The following is a 25,017-nucleotide window of genomic DNA, read 5'->3' as shown; positions in this document are numbered from 1 at the left end:
TTAGTAGCGCGCCCCCGGGGAGGTTCCCTATGATCTCCGCTGGGGGCAGCGCCCTCCTCTGCGGCGGATCGAGTTAATCCGCCGTCGTCTCGCGTCCAGCAGTAGCAGATCGACGTGTACCTCATCATCCGTCATGGAGGCCGTCGACGACGACCCCGATTCGCGCCGCCGTGGTGGCAGCCGCGATCTCCTTGCGGCGCACACGTCCTTCGCCGCGCTGCCGTGGTGGCAGCTAGGGCTTCCGCGGGTGCCCTCCACTCGTCGTCGACCGGTCCCGTGGCGGCGCCGTCCCTCCACCCGGCCATCTTCCTCTGTCTCCCACCACGGGCTCCTGATGGTAGGTGGCGGGCAGAGAAAAGAGGCTGAGGGGTCTGTTCTACGTGCAACCTGGAGGTTTACACGAAGATTTGTTGATGTTGATTTCTTTTTGGTAGTTTCTCTGATTTTTTTTACTCGATCACTGATCGAGATTGAGTCGCCCACCGCCCGTCGAGCGCACGCCTCTACTTCGACATCACCACCGGCTGTTCTTCTCCAACACCCGTATCGTCCGGGCTGGTGTGTGGTGCGCGTCGGGGCACCACCCGCAGCGCCGCCAGGCTCCTCTGCAACACGGTCCCCAAGCCGGTCGTCCCCGACTTCTCCGCCATGACTCCAATCTGCGCAGCATCATCGTCCGTCGTCTCACACGTGCGTCGTCGGTCTGATCAACTGACCGGCGTACGGTCGCGACACGTACGGATTTGGGATGAGTGTCTTCAGTACGCGTGCATCTCCACCGACACGAGGGTTGCGGCTGCATCGTTTGCAGCGCCGTTCTCCCTGGTCCTCTCCGCCGTTGCATCTTCATCGCCGTCGACTACGTCCTCGACATCGTCTACGACTACGTCAGTGCGCGCCTTGTGCGCGTGGTCTTCATCAAGTTGTTCGAGTTCTTCGCCGTCTCCTTCGAGCTCCGCCGCCGCATCATCTGGATCATCAGGCCTTGCACCAGATCGTCCGGGTTCACCTCTTCGCTTCGTCCAGCACCACCTCGTCGTCAGCGTCGCCGTCTCGTTCTTCCCCTTCGTCTACTCCGACAACTGCGGGCTGCATCGGCATCTTCTACCCCGCCATTGTGCGCCTGCGACCGTCGTGGAGGCCTTCTCTGCTGGTCCCTCAGACGACAACGCCTGGTGTGTACCCTCCCTCGCACGTCCGGTATTGGCAACACCGGTGCGCGCCATCGTCCCTGAGGTGTTTTTGGGCCAGGCAAACCCGAGAATGTCTCGCATATCGGCTCCTGACTGCATCGACTTCGGCACCAACCCCCTTTTCGACTGCCTCGACGTGTCGCCGTCTTCGTCTTGGTGGCTTCCCCTTTGCGCCACCATCCTCACGGCGCCTCCTCGAGCACCCGCGGCTTCCTGAGCGGCTACTTACCCTCGGCAACCTTGACAGCTCCACGTCGACCACGGCTACCCTACGCACGGCATCCTTGACCATGGCTATTCACCCTACAGCTCGGCTTCCTCGACATCGGCACAAAGGGCTACCATCCGCATGAGTTACTCGCCGTTGTTTCGCTCCAGTCGCAGCGTCTGCACCGCACCGCCGTTCCAACTGCGGGGGGATGTTAGTCTGTGGGCTCCCGCCTTCGGCTTCTTCTCCAGTCTCATCGTCTGCGGTGCTCCCGCTGTGACTGCGGGGGGATGTTAGAGTATATTTGGTAGTTGTAGATATTCATATCGTAGACTGCCATATGTATCCGGGGTTGCCTTGCACCCCAAGTCATATACTCTTATATATACCGGCCGAGGCCTCAATGCAATACAATCAATCCATCAGTTATACCAATTCTATCTTTCTATAGTTATCCCTGAAGTACAGTTGGCAACTTGCAAACTTGATGGATCACCAAACAGATCATACCGCCAAGTGATGGAACAGCAAACAGTATTATGTGAAATAATAATTCAAACAAATAGTTCAATATTCAGTTAACATGACCACAGAGGTTAAATATCCAACTTAGTAAGCTATCATCCAGCATGCTGGAGATACAACCATTCATCTTTCTCTAAAATAATGTACAGTTTAAGTGCAAAACCTCAATACAATAGTCAAATCGTATCAAGCTTTAGTATCTAGAACACAATATATATAATTCAAGCTTTGCATCAGCCAATACATGAATTTTCCAAGACAGACAACTGATGTAGTTCTACGTACAACAATTTTTAAAATTTTAAATCTCTGAATTTAAGAACCAGACTGCAAAAACAGGATGGTGGGGCAGAATCAAAACAGACTCTGCGACGAAGAGGCTGCAGGGAGAACCTGGTATGGAGACTTGGAGAGGGGAGGAGACATCTAGGGCTGCAGACCTGTCCCGGCAAACACGGACGACACCTGCAGACGATGGCTGATGGGTGTCGACAATAAATAAAGACTTCAAATTCGTTCCACCATCTTGCAAGATAGTTTATCAGGAATCAGCTCGATTCGGGGAAGATGGTTTGGAGAAGAAGACGGCCCATATTGCCTGAATATTGAAGAAGAAGACTCATATTGCCTGAATATTGGTGATGACATGTGACAGGCTTAGAGAGGGGTCTGACTTGAGAAGAAAAAGACCCGTCTGATTTTTTTCCATGACTTACCTGAAGAATGAGAATAATCGCATGAGTGCTTCTCTGATAGAACTCGCTACCAGCTACCTCCTCCCTTCGTTCCATCCAGGCGGCCTGTCGTCTCTATGCGCTGCCAGGATGAAGTAGCGCGTCGCTCCGCTGGCAATTTGGAGGCTTGCTACCTCGCCGCCTCAGCACGTCTCCCCGCCGTCGACCTGCAGTAGGCTCCTCTATTAGACCAAAAGCTTGACAATGTTGTTGGCCAGCAGAATATGATAAAATCGAACGGAAATTTTGCAGATGTTCTGACCCGGTGGAGATTGAAAGTTAAGCCTCACCGAATCTATTTGCCACCTCTCTCTGGCTCGACCCCCTCAAAAAACACTCCCTTCTCGGGCACACTCTGCCATGGACGGCCATGCTCCTCTGTCTTCTCTCTCCCCCACAACCGTTGTGGACTGGTGAGCTTAGGAGGTCACACCGGTGACAGATCTGTTAGGCGCACCAAGAAGATAAGAGATCTCAGAAGATAAAGCGTTGGGGAGGCAGGACTGATTGGGAATTAAAGGTGGAAGGGGAAGTGAAAGGGAAGGGAGGCGGACTGATTGAAAATTAATGTTGAAGGGAGGCGGAAGGTAGACATGAACTGAACCAAACAGACCGAAAGTATGTCCCAGTTTTTTCACTAAAACTCTGACCGGAACATATTCGCTTGTAAGAATCATAATGAAACGTGACTGTTTGAGTGTGTTTGCTTGCTGATGTGGCAGGATTGCTGACTTGGATATGCTGCATGTCAAGAGAATTAGGTTAGTGGGGATGAACTATTTAGGTATTATAGATATCTGGAACAACCGCTCTAGCACCGCCCAAAGTGCCACTGCCAGACCCGAGAAAAAAAGAGGTGGTAGTTGGGTTGGTACAAGAGCTAGTAGTACCACTCCAGGACAAGGAGTGATACAAACACACTTGCGTCTGGTACAGTTCCCTGGTTGTGCCCCGGTTGCCCCACTCCACAGAGGGAGAGGTACAACCGCTTGGGTGGTTTCTACCAGATTGAATTTTGGTCTCTCTTCTCGAACGGTTAGGGAGGTAAATATGGGTGAAATATGTATTTTGTGTATGTGTTTTTTATTCCACCCGTACCTTTCGACGCGAACCCCCTCTTAACAGTACAGATTTCCTACAACCAAAGAAATAAAAGCGTCAAAAATGTCGTCTTCACTCTTTTCCTTCCATAGGGGTACATAACCGTCTTGTGCCATATAAAATGTGCATGTGTAGCTCATGCACATGGTTAGTCCGCAAATTTGAGTTGTAATCAACACCAAAACACTTAAGACAGAAAATGTCCTTCAACCACCACCGAGGTGTCCCTCTTTAACCGCCAGTCCGTACCGGAGACTCTAACCTGTTGTAGATTCACAGCTCCAACGAAAAACAGGCAATTAGACCTCCCTCCCCTCTACTTGTTCGGGATAAGGGACTTGATATGTGAACTTTCGCAAGCACATGATTCGTACTTTTTATGTGAGGCAGTTCTTTGCGATTCCCTTGTGCATATAAGCCTTTATTTGAGACACCACTTGCATTGCAAACAGAAGCTAAGCTGACTGAATTCAAAAGGACTTGCACCACGCAAATCTAAGAAATCAGACTCCAGTTTCCTAGCATGGTCAATCCAACAAAGGTAACAATTTACATGGCTAGGTAAGTAGGCGCATAAGATTGTTCTCTTGGAGGAATCAAATCTCAAATGTACCGGATTGAGCGATATAGTTCTTTGCTTGAAAGCTTTCAAGTCATGTCGTTTTGTGTGGTTAAGATTAATATTAATTTGTGAATCTAGTGTTATTTTCATTTTTTTCCAACTTTACCATCAGACTCAATGAGCCTATCACCATGTTCTTTATGGAGACATTTGATTGTCTTTGATCCGAAACATATTATACATGTGAGATGCCTGTGAACTAGGATCAATAAGAAAATTTCCCTCCGGGTTACATGTGTTGCACGTGCACGTTTACTAGTTCACTTAGTTGTACAATCCTATGGGTCCTTTTGGTTTTGAGCCAAAAAACGTTAAGGGCAAAAAAACTGATGTCGACCACATGATGCGCATATTAGGACGAGAGACAACTATTTGGCTTGCCAACACTTCAAAATGGCAGTATCACACACAATACATATAAAAAAGTATGACGCAAAGCACAATTATTAATTTTGGACCCTAATAGGAAAATGACTTTCTCTCCGTGGTGTCATAGGAGGAAACCATGCTTTAGGAGGCTCCCGCAAGCGAAAGATACTTTTCACATTGGGGAGCTCCCCCGAGCGATCAATGTCTAGCGACCATTCGCTCTGAGAGGGTATATAGTGAACCATTCCATTGTTCTATCGAAGCAAATGCATTGAGATTCGTGTGCAAAATACGATGTATTCAGAGGTTTTGGCCTTTTTGCCAACACAAAACGTTCCATAAGCTTTCCGTTAATTTCCGGGCACGTGGCGTCGGGATAGCCCAAGTTTTGGTAGCGAGAGAAGTTCTCTTGAAATCAGTGGTACAAGCTCTACCGACCTACTCTATGAGTTGTTTCAAACTCACAAAAGGTTTGTGCAAGAAACTTATTAAGACCATGTCTAAATATTGGTGGGCTGGATCACTTGACAAAAGAGGGATGCATTGGCAAGCCTGGGAAAAAATGGCAATCCCAAAGTCCAAGGGGGGCATGGGATTCAGGGATATGGAAGTATTCAACGATGCAATGTTGGCCAAACAGGCTTGGAGACTGTTGGAATATCCTGACAGCTTATGTGCGAGGGTTTTGAAAGGGAGGTACTACCCTGATGGTGAGTTCCTTTCTGCTAACTGCCCCGCAAGTGCCTCTCGCACTTGGAAGGCAATTATATGTGGGCGTGAGTTACTGAAAACAGGGCTCATTCGACGCATTGTCGATGGCATGAAAACGGAGATATGGCATGACAACTGGATTGAGGGCACAAGATCCATGCGCCCATTGGGAAGGCTCACTGATGAGCTGGTTCAGTTGGTTGGGGATCTATTGGATCCGGATACTGGTAAGTGGGAAGAGGAGATAGTACGTCAAGTATTCCTGCCACCAGACATTGAAGCTATACTGGCTATGCCGAGACCTAGACGGGGTGGAGAGGATATTTGGGCATGGGCGTGGGAGAAATCCGGCATCTTCAGTGTAAGAACAGCCTACCGAGAAACAATGGATCGAAAACAGAACCTGTAGGCCAGGGAGGGCAGCTCTCGAGGGGCTGATAGTATGTGGAAGGAGCTCTGGAAGCTACAAGTGCTGCCGAAGATCCGGGTCTTTTGGTGGCGAGTGGTCAAAAATATGCTACCCTGCATGTAGGAGCTGCAACGACGGCATATTAGCGATTATGCGGGTTGTCCGTTGTGCGGACATGGAGATGAAAGTCTCCATCTGTAAGTGCATCTAGTGCCACCCCTAGTTGGTTCTAGAGTATTGATGACAAACCTAGTTGAGGGACTAATGTGTTTGTGAGAATTGCAGGATAATATAGGTAGAAGTCCCTCATTGATTCGGTTTTCTTACCAGAGATGACCCCTAAAAATGTATCAAGACATTGATGTCAAAGGTGGTATATGAAGATATTCACATTGAAGACTATGACAAGAGAAGACATCGCATGAAGCCTGTGGAGCTCGAAGACTTAGATCTTTCGTAGCTCTTTTTCCTCTTCCTTGTTGAGTCATAGGAACCACCATACTGTTAAGTGGGGTCCAGGAGAACCATTCAGAATGACTGAAGTGATGCTTAAACAAAACCTATGTCTTCGAGTGAAGACTATGAGAGCAAATCTTGTCCAGAGTCGGACAAGTCAGCTTTGCTTGTAGCCCAAGTAAAGTTGCCGTGTGAGTTTGAAATCTGACCGTTGAAACACGTGTCAGTTCCTTAGTGACTCAGGGTCATTTCGGACAAATCAGGTCGGGTTGCCTAGTGGCTATAAATAGCCCACCCCCTACAACCATAAACGGTTGGCTGCTCAGAGTTAGTGTACGGCTTTTGTCGTTTGAGAGCAACCCACCTCGAAGCATTTGAGAGAGAATTCCTAGCGAGGATAAAGCCCTAACCACCCAGAGCCAAAGAGAATTAGGCATCACTTAAGTCTTCTTGTCTATGTGATCTGAAGACTTGTTACACTTGAGGACTGTGAATCCTCCAGCCGGTTAGGCGTCGCGTTCTGAGCATCCAAGAGACATTGTGGATTGCCGGTGAACGAAGTCTGTGAAGGTTTGGGAGTCTACCTTGAAGACTTACCAGAGTGATTGGGCAAGGTCTGTGTGACCTTATCTCAAGGGGAATACGGTGAGGACTGGGTGTCCTGAGCTGCGTGTTCAGGACTGGGTGTCCGGGACTGTGTGTCCTGAGCTGCGTGTTCAGAACTGGGTGTCTGGGACTGTGTGTCCTCAGATTTAAATACCTAGCCGCCCTAACCAGACGTACAATTGTCACAGCAACTGGAACTGGTCCAACACATCATTGTCTTCAACGAGTCACTGGTTTCATCCTTCCTTTCTCTTTACGTACTGTTACTCCTTGTGAAGTCATTGTATGATTGCACTATCTTTTATTTTCACTGAGTGACTGCGTGTTCGGTTTGGCTTCATAATATCTTCCTACCTGATCCTTACTACATTACTGCTATTAGTCATTGTGTTGTCACTCTATTGAATACTTGACTATGGCTTGCCTACTGTAGTCTACCTTCCGCTGTAGAGGGTAATAGGTTTATTTCTATCGTCTGTCTTCATAACTTTCACGTTTTGAAGACTTTCATAAAAATCGCCTATTCACCCCCCCTCTAGTCGATATAACGCACTTTCAATTGGTATCAGAGCGAGGTACTCCCTTGTTCTGTGTGATTCGGTTTAACCACCTGGAGTTTTAGCTATGTCGACTGTAGGGATAATCAAAGTCTCCGCTACGTGCCCCGTCTTCGATGGAACTGAATATCCCTACTGGAAGAATAAGATGTGCATGCATCTTGAAGCCATTGACGTCGACCTATGGTATGTCGTCAAGAACGGCGTTCCCAAGGCTGGAGAAGGTGTCACTGCTACTGATGTCAAGAAGTTCGTTCAACTGGACTCTACCGCCAAGAATATCATCTGTGGTCATCTGACCAAAGGACAGTATGGCCGTGTGAGTGCTTTGGAAACATCTAAGCTGGTCTGGGACTGGCTCTCCAAGGTCAACGAAGGCATCTCAACCCGGAGAGATCAGAGAATCAGTGTCCTCCGCAACCTCTTCAACCGCTTCAAGAGAAATGACAATGAGAATGTCCAGCTCACATTTGATCGACTCACTGACATCACGAATGAGCTTCAAGCCCTTGGCGCTACTGAGATCACCAAGCATGAAGTCGTCAAGACACTACTGAGATCACTTGACAGTTCGTTTGACACCCTAGCCCTGATGATTCAAGAACGTCCTGATTTCAAGACACTCGATCTGTCTGACATACTTGAGACGCTCAACACACATGAGTTTCAGCTTTCTGAGAAGAGAGATATCTATGGTCCAAACTATGGGCAAACTCGTGCCTTGAAGGCAAAAGCTGTCTCCTCATCTGAAGAAGAATCTGACAGCAGTTCTGATGATCCTGAAGACATTGGAAGGGAACTTGCTATGCTTGTGAAGAAGTTCCAAAAATTCACCAAGAAGAAAGGCTTCAAAAAGTCTTCCCGATCAAGCTCAAGGAATGATGAAGCTTCTGCTCATGACTACAAGAAGAAAACATGTCACAAGTGCAAGAAACCTGGCCACTTCATCTCTGAGTGTCCGCAGTGGGACAATGAGAACAAAAAGAAGAAGAAGAGCAAGGAATATGACTCTGACGACAAGAAGAAGAAGAAATACTCAAAGTCTTCTTCCAAGTCTTCTTCAAAGTCTTCATCACACAAGAAGAGCTCATCTGGCAAGGCACATGCGTTTGTTGGCAAGGAAATGGATTCAGAGGAGGAGTCCGCTTCTGAGGAGGCTGAGGTGGAGTCTGAGGAGGAGTCCGATTCTGGCGTCGCAAGTCTGGCTACAGCATACGTTGCCAAGTCCATCTTCAACACTGAAGACAATAACCTCATCACCGACACCGATGCAAACGACAAGGACTACTCCGCTCCTACCTACTGCTTCATGGCACGTGGTGCCAAGGTAAACACACGCACTACTCACTATCAAACATCTAGTGACGATGACTCTGATTGTGGTTCAAAACCCAGCTACAAAACACTTGCTAAAATTGCAACCGAACAACAGAAAGCCATGGAACATATTAAAAAACTGTTAGACAAAAGCGATGATCTGTTAGGCGCTGAAATGACTCGATCTGAGTCCTTAATTGAAGACATAAAAAATCTTCACGTTAAGTATGAGGAACTTGAAAGTCGTCATGAAACGCTCTCAACGACTCATGAAAAGCTTTCCTATGATTATCTTCAAAGGAAGCAAGATCTTGAGAAATTGAGAGCGGCTCATGAAGATCTTCAAAAGGAAAACGAGTCACTTCGCACCGAACAGATCAGCTCCACTCAGGAAGGATTTGAACCACCATGTCTTAAGTGCATTGAGCGTGATAATGCTACTACTGTTGCTGAATGTTCTACTGCTGCTACTGTTGCAATATCTTCAACTGTTGATGTGGGAACTAACCCCTCTGCTGAGGATTCCATTGCTATTGCTGATGAGAATGCTAGATTGAAGACATTGCTTGAAACAGGGATGTACAAAAGTCTTAAAGGGCATCAGACACTATGTGATGTCCTCAAAAAGTAGATCTTGAACCGAAACCCGAGGAAAGAGGGTGTTGGGTTCGTAAGGAAAATGAATGCTGATGGCTCTTACTGGAAACCTGAGCAGTACCCCAAAACCACATGGGTTGCTACAAAGGAATCTTCAGCAGATCTATCCAATCTATCTGGCTTCTCTTGTGCAAATCTCATTGTCATTGATGAATCCTTTGATGCAAACTATAAACTGTTTAAGAATCAGAAGGGTGAAGTGTTTGCCAGGTACATTGGTACTAACTGCATGAATGGACCACCTATGAAGAAGATCTGGGTTCCGAAAAAGTGTCTGGAGAATCTTCCTGTGAATGTCATCATGACACCACACGTGAAGAAGACAAACCTCAGACCACAGGCTTCATATGGTCCAAAGGCTTCATACAGACAGAGGACTCACCTGAGTCGCACTAACGCAAATGTTTTGCAGAGAAACCATACTCAGGCCTATGAATATGAGCGCGGTTCATCAAACCGCCATGTTCATAAGACCAAGAACTATTCTGCTTATTCTTATGAGCACTATTGTCCTCCTGCAAGACTTTTTGCTAGGGCTCCAAAGCCAAAGTTCTCAGATGCTGCACTTAGACTTATTGCTTATAAGCCACCCTTGAAGATGTGGGTGGCTAAGAAAGCTTAACTCTCTTTTGCAGGGAAAGGTCTCCAGCAGAAAACCAAAATCGTCTGACGCTATTGCTGGGGACCTTAAACATCTTGTAGGGCGCAAGATCAAATGCCCGAATGGTCTTACTATGTACTTCGTTTCTGAATCGCTTGCTACTCTCCCTATCAGTCCTAATCTAGATCTAAGCTTTCATAACCCACTGGTTCGTCAAATGTTTTTGCTTCACAATTCTCTTCGTGAAGCCTATCCCCCTAACTGCACTGTAGGGTACGACACCAGCGTCTTCAGAATGGATTATTGATAGTGGGTGTACCAACCACATGACTGGCAAAAGAAGCCTTCTTATGGACTCAATCTTACGTCCATCTGATAAGAGTCACATCACATTTGCTGACACTGGTAAAAGTAACATATTGGGTCTAGGTAGAGTTGCAATCTCAAAGGATCAACACATGGATAAAGTCATGCTTGTTGAATCCCTTGGCTTCAACTTAATGTCTGTCTCAATGCTTTGTGATTTGAACATGATCGTAATATTTGGAAAATATCGCTGCCTTGTACTAATGGAATCTGACAAGTCTCTAGTGTTTGAAGGGTATCGGAAAGATGGCTTGTACGTGGTAGATTTCTCAGCAGGACCACAACTTGCCGTATATCTTCTAGCAAAGGCTTCAGAATGCTGGCTCTGGCATCGGAGGCTAGGGCATGCCGGCATGAGGAACCTCCACACCCTTGCAAAGAAGAAGCATGTCATAGGCATCGAGGGCGTCAAGTTCAAGAAAGATCACTTATGCGGTGCCTGTGAAGCAGGGAAGATGACGAGGGCCAAACATCCCTTGAAGACAATCATGACAACCACTCGACCCTTCGAACTGCTCCACATGGATCTTTTTGGTCCCACTCATTACTCAACTCTTACTACTACTGCTTGCCTCTATGGCTTTGTTATTGTTGATGATTATTCTAGATATACTTGGGTGCACATAATCCTCTACAAGACTGAAGTGCAAGATGTCTTCAGACGCTTCGCCAATCGAGCAATGAACAACTATGGCGCCAAGATAAAGCACATCATAAGTGACAATGGCACTGAATTCAAGAATACTGGCCTTGATACATATCTTGATACCTTGGGCATCACACATGAATTCTCAGCCCCATACACGCCACAGCAGAATGGCATCGTCGAACGCAAGAATAGAACACTCATTGAGATGGCGCGAACGATGCTTGATGAATACAAGACTCCAAGAAAATTCTAGCCTGAAGCCATTGACACTGCATGCCATACAATCAATCGTGTTTATCTTCACAAGCTGCTGAACAAGACATCTTATGAGCTTCTTACTGGCAAGAAGCCAAATGTCAGTTACTTCAGAGTATTTGGTGCCAGGTGCTGGATCAAGGATCCACATCACACTTCAAGATTTGCACCAAAAGCACATAAGGGTTTTATGCTTGGATATGGAAAGGATTCACACTCCTACAGAGTCTTCAATCTCTTTCATTATAAAGTGGTTGAAACAGTGGATGTGCGGTTTGATGAGACTAACGGTTCACAAAGAGAGCACCTCCCAAATATGCTAGATGAAGTTCCATCCAGCGAATCGATCAAGCTTATGGGAACCGGAGAAATCATACCCTCTAAAGCTCAACCTGAAGAGGAACTTATCATCTCCGCACCTGATCAACCTGAAGACATGTTGGGGAACGTAGCAGAAAACAAAAAATTTCCTACGGTTTCACCAAGATCCATCTAGGAGTTCATCTAGCAACGAGTGATCGGATTGCATCTACATACCATTGTAGATCACGCGCGGAAGCGTTCAAAGAACAGGGATAAGGAAGGTGTACTCGACGTGATCCAAATCACCGGAGATCCTAGCGCCGAACGGACGGCACCTCCGTGTTCAACACACGTACGGTCAACGTAACGTCTCCTCCTTCTTGATCCAGCAAGGGGAAGGAGAGGTTGAGGAAGATGGCTCCAGCAGCAGCACGACGGCGTGGTGGTGGTGGAGCTGCAGTACTCCGTCAGGGCTTCGCCAAGCTCTACGGAGGAGGAGGAGGTGTTGGAGAGGGAGAGGGAGGCGCCAGGGCTTAGGTGTGGCTGCCCTCCCTTCCCCCCACTATATATAGGGCCAAGGGAGAGGGGGGGTGCAGCCTTAGCCCTTCCTCCAAGGAAGGGTGCGGCCAGGGAGGAGTCCATCCTCCCCAAGGCACCTAGGAGGTGCCTTCCCCCTTTAGGACTCTTCCTTTCCCTTATCTCTTGGCGCATGGGCCTCTTGGGGCTGGTGCCCTTGGCCCATATAGGCCAAGGCGCACACCCCTACAGCCCATGTGGCCCCCCGGGGCAGGTGGACCCCCTTGGTGGACCCCCGAACCCCTTTCGGCACTCCCGGTACAATACCGATAATGCGTGAAACCTTTCCGGCGACCAAAACAAGACTTCCCATATATAATTATTTACCTCCGGACCATTCCGGAACTCCTCGTGACGTCCGGGATCTCATCCGGGACTCCGAATAACATTCGGGTTACTGCATACACATATTTCTACAACCCTAGCATCACCGAACCTTAAGTGTGTAGACCCTACGGGTTCGGGAGACATGTAGACATGACCGAGATCGCTCTCTGGTCAATAACCAACAGCGGGATCTGGATACCCATGTTGGCTCCCACATGCTCCTCGATGATCTCATCAGATGAACCACGATGTCGAGGATTCAAGCAACCCCGTATACAATTCCCTTCGTCAATCGGTATGTTACTTGCCCGAGATTCGATCGTCGGTATCCCAATACCTCGTTCAATCTCGTTACCGGCAAGTCACTTTACTCGTACCGTAATGCATGATTCCGTGACCAGACACTTGGTCACTTTGAGCTCATTATGATGATGCATTACCGAGTGGGCCCAGTGATACCTCTCCGTCATACGGAGTGACAAATCCCAGTCTTGATCCGTGTCAACCCAACAGACACTTTCGGAGATACCCGTAGTATACCTTTATAGTCACCCAGTTACGTTGTGACGTTTGGTACACCCAAAGCACTCCTACGGTATCCGGGAGTTCCACGATCTCATGGTCTAAGGAAAAGATACTTGACATTGGAAAACTCTAGCAAACGAACTATACGATCTTGTGCTATTTTTAGGATTGGGTCTTGTCCATCACATCATTCTTCTAATGATGTGATCTCGTTATCAATGACATCCAATGTCCATAGTCAGGAAACCATGACTATCTGTTGATCAACGAGCTAGTCAACTAGAGGCTTACTAGGGACATGTTGGTGTCTGTGTATTCACACATGTACTACTATTTCCGGATAACACAATTATAGCATGAATAAAAGACAATTCTCGTGAACAAGGAAATATAATAATAATCCTTTTATTATTGCCTCTAGGGCATATTTCCAACAGTCTCCCACTTGCACTAGAGTCAATAATCTAGTTACATTGTGATGAATCGAACACCCATGGAATTCTGGTGTTGATCATGTTTTGCTCTAGGGAGAGGTTTAGTCAACGGATCTGCTACATTCAGGTCTGTATGTACTTTACAAATATCTATGTCTCCATCTTGAGCATTTTCACGAATGGAGTTGAAGCGACGCTTGATGTGCCTGGTCTTCTTGTGAAACCTGGGCTCCTTGGCAAGTGCAATAGCTCCAGTGTTGTCACAGAAGAGTTTGATTGGCCCCGACGCATTGGGTATGACTCCTAGGTCGGTGATGAACTCCTTCACCCAAATTGCTTCATGCGCTGCCTCCGAGGCTGCCATGTACTCCGCTTCACATGTAGATCCCGCCACGATACTCTGCTTGCAACTGCACCAGCTTACTGCCCCACCATTCAAAATATACATGTATCCGGTTTGTGACTTGGAGTCATCCAGATCTGTGTCGAAGCTAGCGTCGACGTAACCTTTTACGACGAGCTCTTAGTCACCTCCATAAACGAGAAACATTTCCTTAGTCCTTTTCAGGTACTTCAGGATATTCTTGACCGCTGTCCAGTGTTCCTTGCTGGGATTACTTTGGTACCTTCCTACCAAACTTATGGCAAGGTTTACATCAGGTCTGGTACACAGCATGGCATACATAATAGAACCTATGGCTGAGGCATAGGGGATGACACTCATCTCTTCTATATCTTCTGCCGTGGTCGGACATTGAGCTGAGCTCAATTTCATACCTTGTAACACAGGCAAGAACCCTTCTTAGACTGATCCATATTGAATTTCTTCAATATCTTATCAAGGTATGTGCTTTGTGAAAGACCTATGAGGCGTCTTGATCTATCTCTATAGATCTTGATGCCTAATATATATGCAGCTTCTCCAAGGTCCTTCATTGAAAAACTCTTATTCAAGTAGGCCTTAATGCTGTCCAAGAGTTCTATATCATTTCCCATCAAAAGTATGTCATCTACATATAATACGAGAAATGCTACAGAGCTCCCATTCACTTTCTTGTAAACACAGGCTTCTCCATAAGTCTGCGTAAACCCAAACGCTTTGATCATCTCATCAAAGCGAATGTTCCAACTCCGAGATGCTTGCACCAGCCCATAAATCGAGCGTTGGAGCTTGCACACCTTGTCAGCATTCTTAGGATCGACAAAACCTTCCAGCTGCATCATATACAATTCTTCCTTAAGGAAACCATTAAGGAATGCCGTTTTGACGTTCATTTGCCATATCTCATAATCATAGAATGCGACAATTGCTAACATGATTCGGACGGACTTTAGCTTCGCTACCGGTGAGAAAGTCTCATCGTAGTCAATCCCTTGGACTTGTCGATAACCCTTAGCGACAAGCCGAGCTTTATAGATGGTCACATTACCATCCGCGTCTGTATTCTTCTTAAAGATCCATTTATTTTCTATGGCTCGCCGCTCTACGGAAAAGTCAGTCAAAGTCCATACTTCGTTTTCATACATGGATCCTATCTCGGATTTCATGGCTTCCAGCCATTTGTCGGAATCCGAGCACGCCATCGCTTCTTCATAGTTCGAAGGTTCACCGTTGTCTAACAACATGATTTCCAAGACAGGGTTGCCGTACCAATCTGGTGCGGAACGTGTCCTTGTGGACCTTCGAATTTCAATAGGAGCTTGATCAGAAGTATCCTGATCATCATCATTAACTTCCTCTCTAGTCGGTGCAGGCACCTCAGGAACATTTTCTTGAGTTGCGCCATTTTCCGGTTCAAGAGGTAATACTTCATCAAGTTTTACTTTCCTCCCACTTACTTCTTTCGAGAGAAACTCCTAATCTAGAAAGGATCCATTCTTGGCAACAAAGATCTTGCCTTCGGATCCGAGGTAGAAGGTATACCCAATAGTTTCTTTAGGGTATCCTATGAAGACGCATTTTTCCGACTTGGGTTCAAGCTTTTCAGGTTGAAGTTTCTTGACATAAGCATCACATCCCCAAACTTTTAGAAACGACAGCTTAGGTTTCTTCCCAAACCATAATTCATACGGTGTCGTCTCAACGGATTTCGACGGAGCCCTATTTAAAGTGAATGCGGCAGTCTCTAAAGCATAGCCCCAAAAATATAGCGGTAAATCGGTAAGAGACATCATAGATCGCACCATATCTAATAGAGTGCGATTACGACGTTCGGACACACCATTATGCTGAGGTGTTCCAGGCGGCGTGAGTTGTGAAACTATTCCACATTTTCTTAAGTGTGTGCCAAACTCGTGACTCAAGTATTCTCCTCCATGATCTGATCGCAGGAACTTGATTTTCCTGTCACGTTGATTCTCAACCTCACTCTGAAATTCCTTGAACTTTTCAAAGGTCTCAGACTTGTGTTTCATTAAGTAGACATACCCATATCTACTCAAGTCATCAGTGAGGGTGAGAACATAACGATAGCCACCGCGAGCCTCAACACTCATTGGACCGCACACATCAGTATGTATGATTTCCAATAAGTTGGTTGCTCGCTCCATTGTTCCTGAGAACGGAGTCTTGGTCATTTTACCCATGAGGCATGGTTCGCACGTGTCAAATGATTCGTAATCAAGAGACTCTAAAAGTCCATCAGCATGGAGCTTCTTCATGTGTTTGACACCTATGTGACCAAGGCGGCAGTGCCACAAGTATGTGGGACTATCATTATCAATCTTACATATTTTGGTACTCACACTATGAACATCTGTAGCATTACGCTCGAGATTCATTAAGAATAAATCATTCACCATCGGAGCATGACCATAAAACATATCTCTCATATAAATAAAACAACCATTATTCTCGGATTTAAATGAGTAGCCGTCTCGAATTAAACGAGATCCTGATACAATGTTCATGCTCAAAGCTGGCACTAAATAACAATTATTAAGGTTGTAGAGGTAGCGTGCCGACGGCGATCACATTGACCTTGGAACCATTCCCGACGCGCATCGTCACCTCGTCCTTCGCCAGTCTCCGCTTATGCCGCAGCTCCTGTTTTGAGTTACAAATGTGAGCAACTGCACCGGTATCAAATACCCAGGAGCTACTACGAGTACTGATAAGGTACACATCAATTACATGTATATCACATATACCTTTCGTTTTGCCGGCCTTCTTGTCCGCTAAGTATTTGGGGCAGTTCCGCTTCCAGTGACCACTTTCCTTGCAATAAAAGCACTCAGTCTCGGGCTTGGGTCCATTCTTTGGCTTCTTCCCGGTAGCTTGCTTGCCGGGCGCGGCAACTCCCTTGCCGTCCTTCTTGAAGGCTTTCTTTCCCTTGCCCTTCTTGAACTTAGTGGTTTTATTCACCATCAACACTTGATGTTCCTTTTTGACTTCTACCTCTGCTGATTTCAGCATTGCAAATACTTCAGGAATGTTCTTTTCCATCCCCTGCATATTGAAGTTCATCACAAAGCTCTTGTAGCTCGGTGGAAGCGACTGAAGGATTCTGTCAATGACCGCGTCATCCGGGAGATTAACTCCCAGCTGAGTCAAGCGGTTATGCAACCCAGACATAGTGAGTATGTGCTCACTGACAGAACTGTTTTCCTCCATCTTACAGCTGAAGAACTTGTCGGAGACTTGATATCTCTTGACCCGGGCATGAGCTTGGAAAACCATTTTCAGCTCTTCGAACATCTCATATGCTCCGTGTCTCTCAAAACGCTTTTGGAGCCCCGGCTCTAAGCTGTAAAGCATGCCGCACTGAACGAGGGAGTAGTCATCGGTACGTGCCTGCCAAGCGTTCATAACGTCTTGTTCTGCAGGGAGAACAGGTGCGTCACCTAGCGGTGCTTGTAGGACATAATCTTTCTTGGCAGCTATGAGGATGATCCTCAGGTTTCGGACCCAGTCCGTGTAGTTGCTGCCATCGTCTTTCAGCTTGGTTTTCTCTAGGAACGCGTTGAAGTTGAGGACTACGTTGGCCATTTGATCTACAAGACATATTGTAAAAAAATTAGACTAAGTTCATGATAATTAAGTTCATCTAATCAAATTATTCAATGAACTCCCACTTAGATAGACATCCCTCCAGTAATCTAAGTATAACATGATCCGAGTTAACTAGGCCGTGTCCGATCATCACGTGAGACGGACTAGTCAACATCGGTGAACATCTTCATGTTGATCGTATCTTCTATACGACTCATGCTCGACCTTCCGGTCTTCTGTGTTCCGAGGCCATGTCTGTACATGCTAGGCTCGTCAAGTCAATCTAAGTGTTTGCATGTGTAAATCTGTCTTACACCCGTTGTATGTGAACGTTAGAATCTAACACCCGATCATCACGTGGTGCTTCGAAACAACGAACTGTCGCAACGGTGCACAGTTAGGGGGAACACTTTCTTGAAATTATTATGAGGGATCATATTATTTACTACCGTCCTTCTAAGTAAACAAGATGCAGAAACATGATAAACATCACATGCAATCAAACAATAATAGTGACATGATATGGCCAATATCACATAGCTCCTTTGATTTCCATCTTGGGGCTCCATGATCATCTTGTCACCGGCATGACACCATGATCTCCATCATCGTGTATCCATGAAGTTGCTCGCCAACTATTACTTCTACTACTACGGCTAACGCGTTTAGCAATAAAGTAAAGTAATTTACATGGCGTTTCTCAATAACACGCAGGTCATACAAAAAATAAAGACAACTCCTATGGCTCCTGCCGGTTGTCATACTCATCGACATGCAAGTCGTGATTCCTATTACAATAGCATGAACATCTCATACATCACATATATATCATTCATCATTCATCACAACTTTGGCCATATCACATCACAGAACACTTGCTGCAAAAACAAGTTAGACGTCCTCTAATTGTTGTTGCATGTTTTACGTGGCTGCAATAGGGTTCTAGCAAGAACGTTTTCTTACCTACGTGAAAGCCACAACGTGATTTGTCAACTTCTATTTACCCTTCATAAGGACCCTTTTCATCGAATCCGCTCCAACTAAAGTGGGAGAGACAGACACCCGCCAGCCACCTTATGCAACTTGTGCATATTAGTCGGTGGAACCGGTCTCACGTAAGCGTACGTGTAAGGTTGGTCCGGGCCGCTTCATCCCACAATACCGTTGAAGCAAGATAAGACTAGTAGCGGCAAGAAAGTTGACAACATCGACGCCCACAACAAATTGTGTTCTACTCGTGCAAGAGAACTACGCATAGACCTAGCTCATGATGCCACTGTTGGGGAACGTAGCAGAAAACAAAAAATTTCCTACGGTTTCACCAAGATCCATCTAGGAGTTCATCTAGCAACGAGTGATCGGATTGCATCTACATACCTTTGTAGATCACGCGCGGAAGCGTTCAAAGAACGGGGATGAGGAAGGCGTACTCGACGTGATCCAAATCACCGGAGATCCTAGCGCCGAACGCACGGCACCTCCGTGTTCAACACACGTACGGTCAGCGTAACGTCTCCTCCTTCTTGATCCAGCAAGGGGAAGGAGAGGTTGAGGAAGATGGCTCCAGCAGCAGCACGACGGCGTGGTGGTGGTGGAGCTGCAGTACTCCGTCAGGGCTTTGCCAAGCTCTACGGAGGAGGAGGAGGTGTTGGAGAGGGAGAGGGAGGCGCCAGGGCTTAGGTGTGGCTGCCCTCCCTTCCCCCCACTATATATAGGGCCAAGGGAGAGGGGGGGCGCAGCCTTGGCCCTTCCTCCAAGGAAGGGTGCGGCCAGGGAGGAGTCCATCCTCCCCAAGGCACCTAGGAGGTGCCTTCCCCCTTTAGGACTCTTCCTTTCCCTTATCTCTTGGCGCATGGGCCTCTTGGGGCTGGTGCCCTTGGCCCATATAGGCCAAGGTGCACACCCCTACAGCCCATGTGGCCCCCCGGGGCAGGTGGACCCCCTTGATGGACCCCCGGACCCCTTTCGGCACTCCCGGTACAATACCGATAATGCGCGAAACCTTTCTGACGACCAAAACAAGACTTCCCATATATAATTCTTTACCTCCGGACCATTCCAGAACTCCTCGTAACGTCCGGGATCTCATCCGGGACTCCAAACAACATTCGGGTTACTGCATACACATATCTCTACAACCCTAGCATCATCGAACCTTAAGTGTGTAGACCCTACGGGTTCGGGAGACATGTAGACATGACCGAGATCACTCTCTGGTTAATAACCAATAGCGGGATCTGGATACCCATGTTGGCTCCCACATGCTCCTCGATGATCTCATCGGATGAACCACGATGTTGAGGATTCAATCAACCCCGTATACAATTCCCTTCGTCAATCGGTATGTTACTTGCCCGAGATTCGATCGTCGGTATCCCAATACCTTGTTCAATCTCGTTACCGGCAAGTCACTTTACTCGTACCGTAATGCATGATCCCGTGACCAGACACTTGGTCACTTTGAGCTCATTATGATGATGCATTACCGAGTGGGCCCAGTGATACCTCTCCGTCATACGGAGTGACAAATCCCAGTCTTGATCCATGTCAACCCAACAGACACTTTCGGAGATACCCTAGTATAACTTTATAGTCACCCAGTTACGTTGTGACGTTTTGTACACCCAAAGCACTCCTACGGTATCCGTGAGTTACACGATCTCATGGTCTAAGGAAAAGATACTTGACATTGGAAAACTCTAGCAAACGAACTATACGATCTTGTGCTATTTTTAGGATTGGGTCTTGTCCATCACATCATTCTCCTAGTGATGTGATCTCGTTATGAATGACATCCAATGTCCATAGTCAGGAAACCATGACTATCTGTTGATCAACGAGCTAGTCAACTAGAGGCTTACTAGGGACATGTTGGTGTCTGTGTATTCACACATGTATTACTATTTCCGGATAACACAATTATAGCATGAATAAAAGACAATTATCGTGAACAAGGAAATATAATAATAATCCTTTTATTATTGCCTCTAGGGCATATTTCCAACAAGACAATGCTTAGCCTGAAGACAATCCCACTAACAATGACAATGATCAGCAAGAGCAAAACCTTCGCCCTGTACATCCTCGTGTTGCCAATGAAGTGCAGATTGAGAGAATAATTGACAGCATCAATGCACCCGGTCCGCTCACTCGATCAAGGGCAACTCAGCTGGCAAACTTCTGTGGGCACTTCGCATTCGTCTCAATAATAAAACCCAAGAAAGTTGAAGAAGCTTTCATGGAACCTGAATGGATTCAAGCTATGCAAGAAGAGCTTCAACAGTTTGAGCTGAATAATGTATGGGAACTGGTTAAGCGTCCTGATCCTCGGAAGCACAACATAATAGGCACCAAATGGATATACCGCAACAAGCAAGATGAGCATGGTCAAGTTGTCAGAAACAAAGCTCGTCTCGTTGCTCAAGGATATACTCAAGTGGAAGGCATTGACTTCGATGAAACATTTGCTCCTGTGGCTAGACTTGAAGCCATACGCATACTGCTGGCCTATGCAAATCATCATAACATACTTCTATATCAAATGGATGTGAAGAGCGCCTTTCTCAATGGCAAAATTGAAGAAGGGGTGTATGTTGCACAACCGCCTGGCTTTGAAGATCCAAAACATCCTGACATGGTATACAAGCTCAACAAGGCACTATATGGCCTCACACAAGCCCCTCGGGCCTGGTATGACACACTCAAATACTTCCTGAAGAGCAAAGGCTTCATACCTGGTTCCCTAGACCCCACTCTCTTCACGAAGACATATGATGGTGAACTGTTTGTGTGCCAAATATATGTGGATGACATTATCTTTGGCTGCACCAATCAGAAGTACAGTGAAGAGTTTGGATATATGATGCAAGAGCAATATCAGATGTCCATGATGGGAGAGCTGAAGTTCTTCCTCGGTCTTCAAATACGACAGCAACGCAACGGCATCTTCATATCTCAAGAAAAGTATCTCAAAGATTGCCTGAAGAAGTTTGGTATGCAAGACTGCAAAGGCTTCACGACACCAATGCCAGCCAAGCATCATCTGGGTCCTGACGACAATGGTAAAGAGTTCGATCAAAAGGTATACCGCTCCATGATTGGCTCTTTGCTTTATCTATGTGCATCTAGGCCAGATATTATGCTTAGTGTTTGTATGTGTGCTCGATTTCAAGCGGCACCAAAGGAGTCACATCACTTAGCTGTGAAGCGAATTCTTCGATATTTGGCTCACACCCCAACTCTAGGATTATGGTATCCAAAGGGCTCAGAGTTTGATCTGGTTGGATTCTCGAATGCTGATTATGCTGGTGACAAGGTGGATCGCAAGTCTACATCAGGCACATGTCATTTTCTGGGACGATCACTTGTATGTTGGTCTTCAAAAAAGCAGAACTGTGTATTTTCTCTCCACTGCTGAATCTGAATACATTGCTGCTGGATCTTGCTGCGCTCAACTTATGTGGATGAAGCAAACACTCAAGGACTATGGCATTCATCTAAAGCAAGTGCCACTCTACTGCGACAATGAAAGCGCCATCAAGATTGCCAACAACCCAGTTCAGCACTCGAAGACAAAGCACATTGAGATTCGTCATCACTTTCTCAGAGATCATGTTGTGAAGGAAGATATTGATATCATACACGTCAACACTGAAGAGAAATTGGCAGATATCTTCACCAAGCCCTTGGATGAGAAGAGATTTTGCAAGTTATGGTGTGAGCTAAATATCCTGGAATCCTCAAATGTCATGTGATCAGGCACACATCCTAACACTTATGCATATTGATGACTTAGATGTGCAACACACGAAGTAAAGTATATCTTCAATCAATGAAGACATACATTCTAAGTGTGAATACATTAATGTGGAATTTGACTTCGGAGCGCCACGATAATTGTGCGCCGTGTCTGGGTCTAATACTTCCTATACGGTGGGTAACGCCACCACCAAATATTCTGTTTGAAGTGTTTCACTCATGGCGTTACATTTGCTATGTCTTCACATTTGGTTTGGCTCCAATCTCAACTTGTCTTCATGATTATCTTCATTATGTCGAATATATATATGTGTACTGGTGTTCTGTCCTCTACATCATTCACTTATATCTATGTCTTCTTGTTGAATCCTTTGAACTAAGTGAATGTGATCGGACCCTAACCTCTCTATGCTTTCTATCTCAAACTCTATCTCTCCAAATCATATGCATTCTATTGAAAACAGTCGAATGTCTTCTCCGCGTCCTTGTCAGCAGAAGATACAGAGACAACCATTAAGTCCGTTTTCAATGCTCATTCCTCCACCTGAAACCCGGAGAAGTGGGAATGACCACCCGACAATCCAGGCATGCGTGGGACATGGAACAAACTCCAATATGCTGCATAATGGCCACGTGTTCCTCAGATGCGAAACGCCAGGGGCACCTGTGTAATAACGCAGTGCAGCCCCTGTACCTATAAATACACACCTCACAGCAGTCATTATCTCTTCTTCCACTCTCGCACGAACCCTAGCGCCACCGCTAGCCCTCGATGACGCCGGCAACGAAGCGCTTCGCTACCGCAACCTCTCCGACGCCGTCTTCACACCGACCAGGGACATCGTCTTCTCCGCCATCACCGTAGGTGTCCTCCGTCGCCAAGTTAGGGCACGGACGATCGAACTGCTCGGCCTCCTCTTCCACTCTGTCTAGCAGTTCTTCGTGTGGTAAATAAAACCTCCTTTTTACGGCCTCTTTGATCCTATAGCTTTATCACTTTCTACCACAAGCAGTTTCTGTTCACACAAGTTGGATCTCTTTCATACTGCATCTCATAACATGCCTAGTATATTCACTTATGCTTCACAAAGTAGTTAGATTCCTCACTTGTACTGATCCGTGGATTCGTACTAATCTGGAACCAACTCCTTGTCTATGAGTGAATGTCTTCGCACGATGAGGTCAATGTCTTCTAAACTGATTTATCTTCAAAATCTTCTGAGAATGCATATGACCTCTTCCCCTTCCCTCGCACCTTAATGCTGTCACAGGTACATGTCCGTGGGAGAATCCCTTGGTTCTCATAGTCTGCATTCATTTGCAGAATTCTTACAGCATCATATAAATTCTCCCGAAGTCAGTTCCTGTTTGTCCAGCAAGCGAAAACCTTTGAAGCCTCTGAACGTATTGAAGCCTTTCAGTTTAAAGTTCATGGCTTCAGAGAAATCAGCAAGGAAGGGTGGCAGAAAGCGTCGTGGAGAAACATCAAGAGATCTGCCCGATGACATCTCAGAGCTGTACAAGACAGATCCTGAAGAGGATTACAATCAGCGCAAGACGTGAATCCAATGGATTCGACGCTATTGGGCAGAACAGTGGTTCAAGTACAGATTTGTGACCAAGGAATATGCTGAAAAGAATGCTATCAAGCGACCATGGGGAGACATCCTCTATAAAAATCTTCAACCCAGGACCAGAGATGAAGCCATTGCTATCCCTGTATGGTCCATGGACCACAGCCTGTGGATGCTGACCCATCGTCCCTGCTATGGTGTCGTGACGACATTCTGTTCAAACGCAACTTCCAGTTTGCCCAGAACTCGGCAAAGCAGAACAAGAAGACATTAGGACTAGACTTCAACCCTGGTCCTTCTGCTCCAAGGGCTGACGGCACACGTGATGCAGAACCCAATGTCGTCGGTCCTTTCTACAACCTTGAAGGTCTCATCACCCATATCTTGGTTCAAGGGACAACCTTGGATGAGCCTGCAGATGACGCTGAATCAGATGAAGCGCCTGCAGTGCCGAAGCCAAAGAAGCAGCTTAAAGCTTCAAAGCCTGCTTTTGCTCCAAAAATCTCACGGGCAAAGCCACTGGCAACTTCACCTCCTGAAGACAGTGTGCAGTCTGAAGATTTGTCATGCATCTCCAAGCCCTAGACGGTCAAGATGCCTCTGCCACACACCGGCCAAAAGCTAACAGCTGCTGCCATTCTGCGCAATGATGCCATTGATCTGTCAAGTGATGAAGATCTTGCAGATGACGCTCTTGAGCAACTCATCAAGAGCAAAGAAGAAGCAGAAATCTTCAATGATCTACCTCTCTTTGACGTGACAATCATCCACAACTTCATTGATGAGTGGTTTGACACGCCAAACATCAGCTTTGAAGATCTGCAACTACCCATTGGCCTCAGTGTCGCCTTCCATGGCGCCATTGCTTCAGAGCTAGCTCTCGCTCAACGCATCGTCGAACTGAAGCAAAAGATTGACTATGAAAAGGCTCAGTTCAAGAAGCATATGGCCAAGCTCAGCATGCAAGAGGTGAAGAACTTCAAGATTATGCTGCACGAGCTCAAGGAAGCCTTTCTCAAGAAACGTGCAGAAGCTCAGGGTTCTCGTGAGCGCATGAAGGTTCTGGCCGATAGATGTGTGCAAGCCTACAATGAGGCTGAGAAGTGCAAGGCCCTTGGGCGTCCTGGCATCGACCCTAGAATGGCTGCAAAGAAGAAGAAGAAGCCCGCTACGGCTGAACCCGACGCACCAAG

At 46.6% G+C, this 25,017-nt stretch overlaps 1 long non-coding RNA gene across 2 annotated transcripts; it reads right to left on the bottom strand.

Annotated features, from left to right (window-relative positions):
• Positions 1–2,040: 2,040 nt before the first annotated feature.
• LOC119298246 lies at positions 2,041–3,264 on the bottom strand. Of its 2 annotated transcripts, none has more exons than XR_005145827.1 (3): positions 2,923–3,264; positions 2,643–2,827; positions 2,041–2,554 (listed from the first exon to the last, which is right to left on the bottom strand). It is a non-coding gene; the product is annotated as an uncharacterized LOC119298246 (long non-coding RNA). The 2 variants fall into 2 exon arrangements; XR_005145826.1 differs by having other exon boundaries at positions 2,951–3,261.
• Between the last annotated feature and the right edge of the window lie 21,753 nt (positions 3,265–25,017).

Source organism: Triticum dicoccoides, chromosome 5A (assembly GCF_002162155.2).
Source record: "Triticum dicoccoides isolate Atlit2015 ecotype Zavitan chromosome 5A, WEW_v2.0, whole genome shotgun sequence".
In the NCBI taxonomy this organism is placed as follows: Eukaryota; Viridiplantae; Streptophyta; class Magnoliopsida; order Poales; family Poaceae; genus Triticum; species Triticum dicoccoides.
This window is presented reverse-complemented; position numbering and strand designations above follow the sequence as displayed.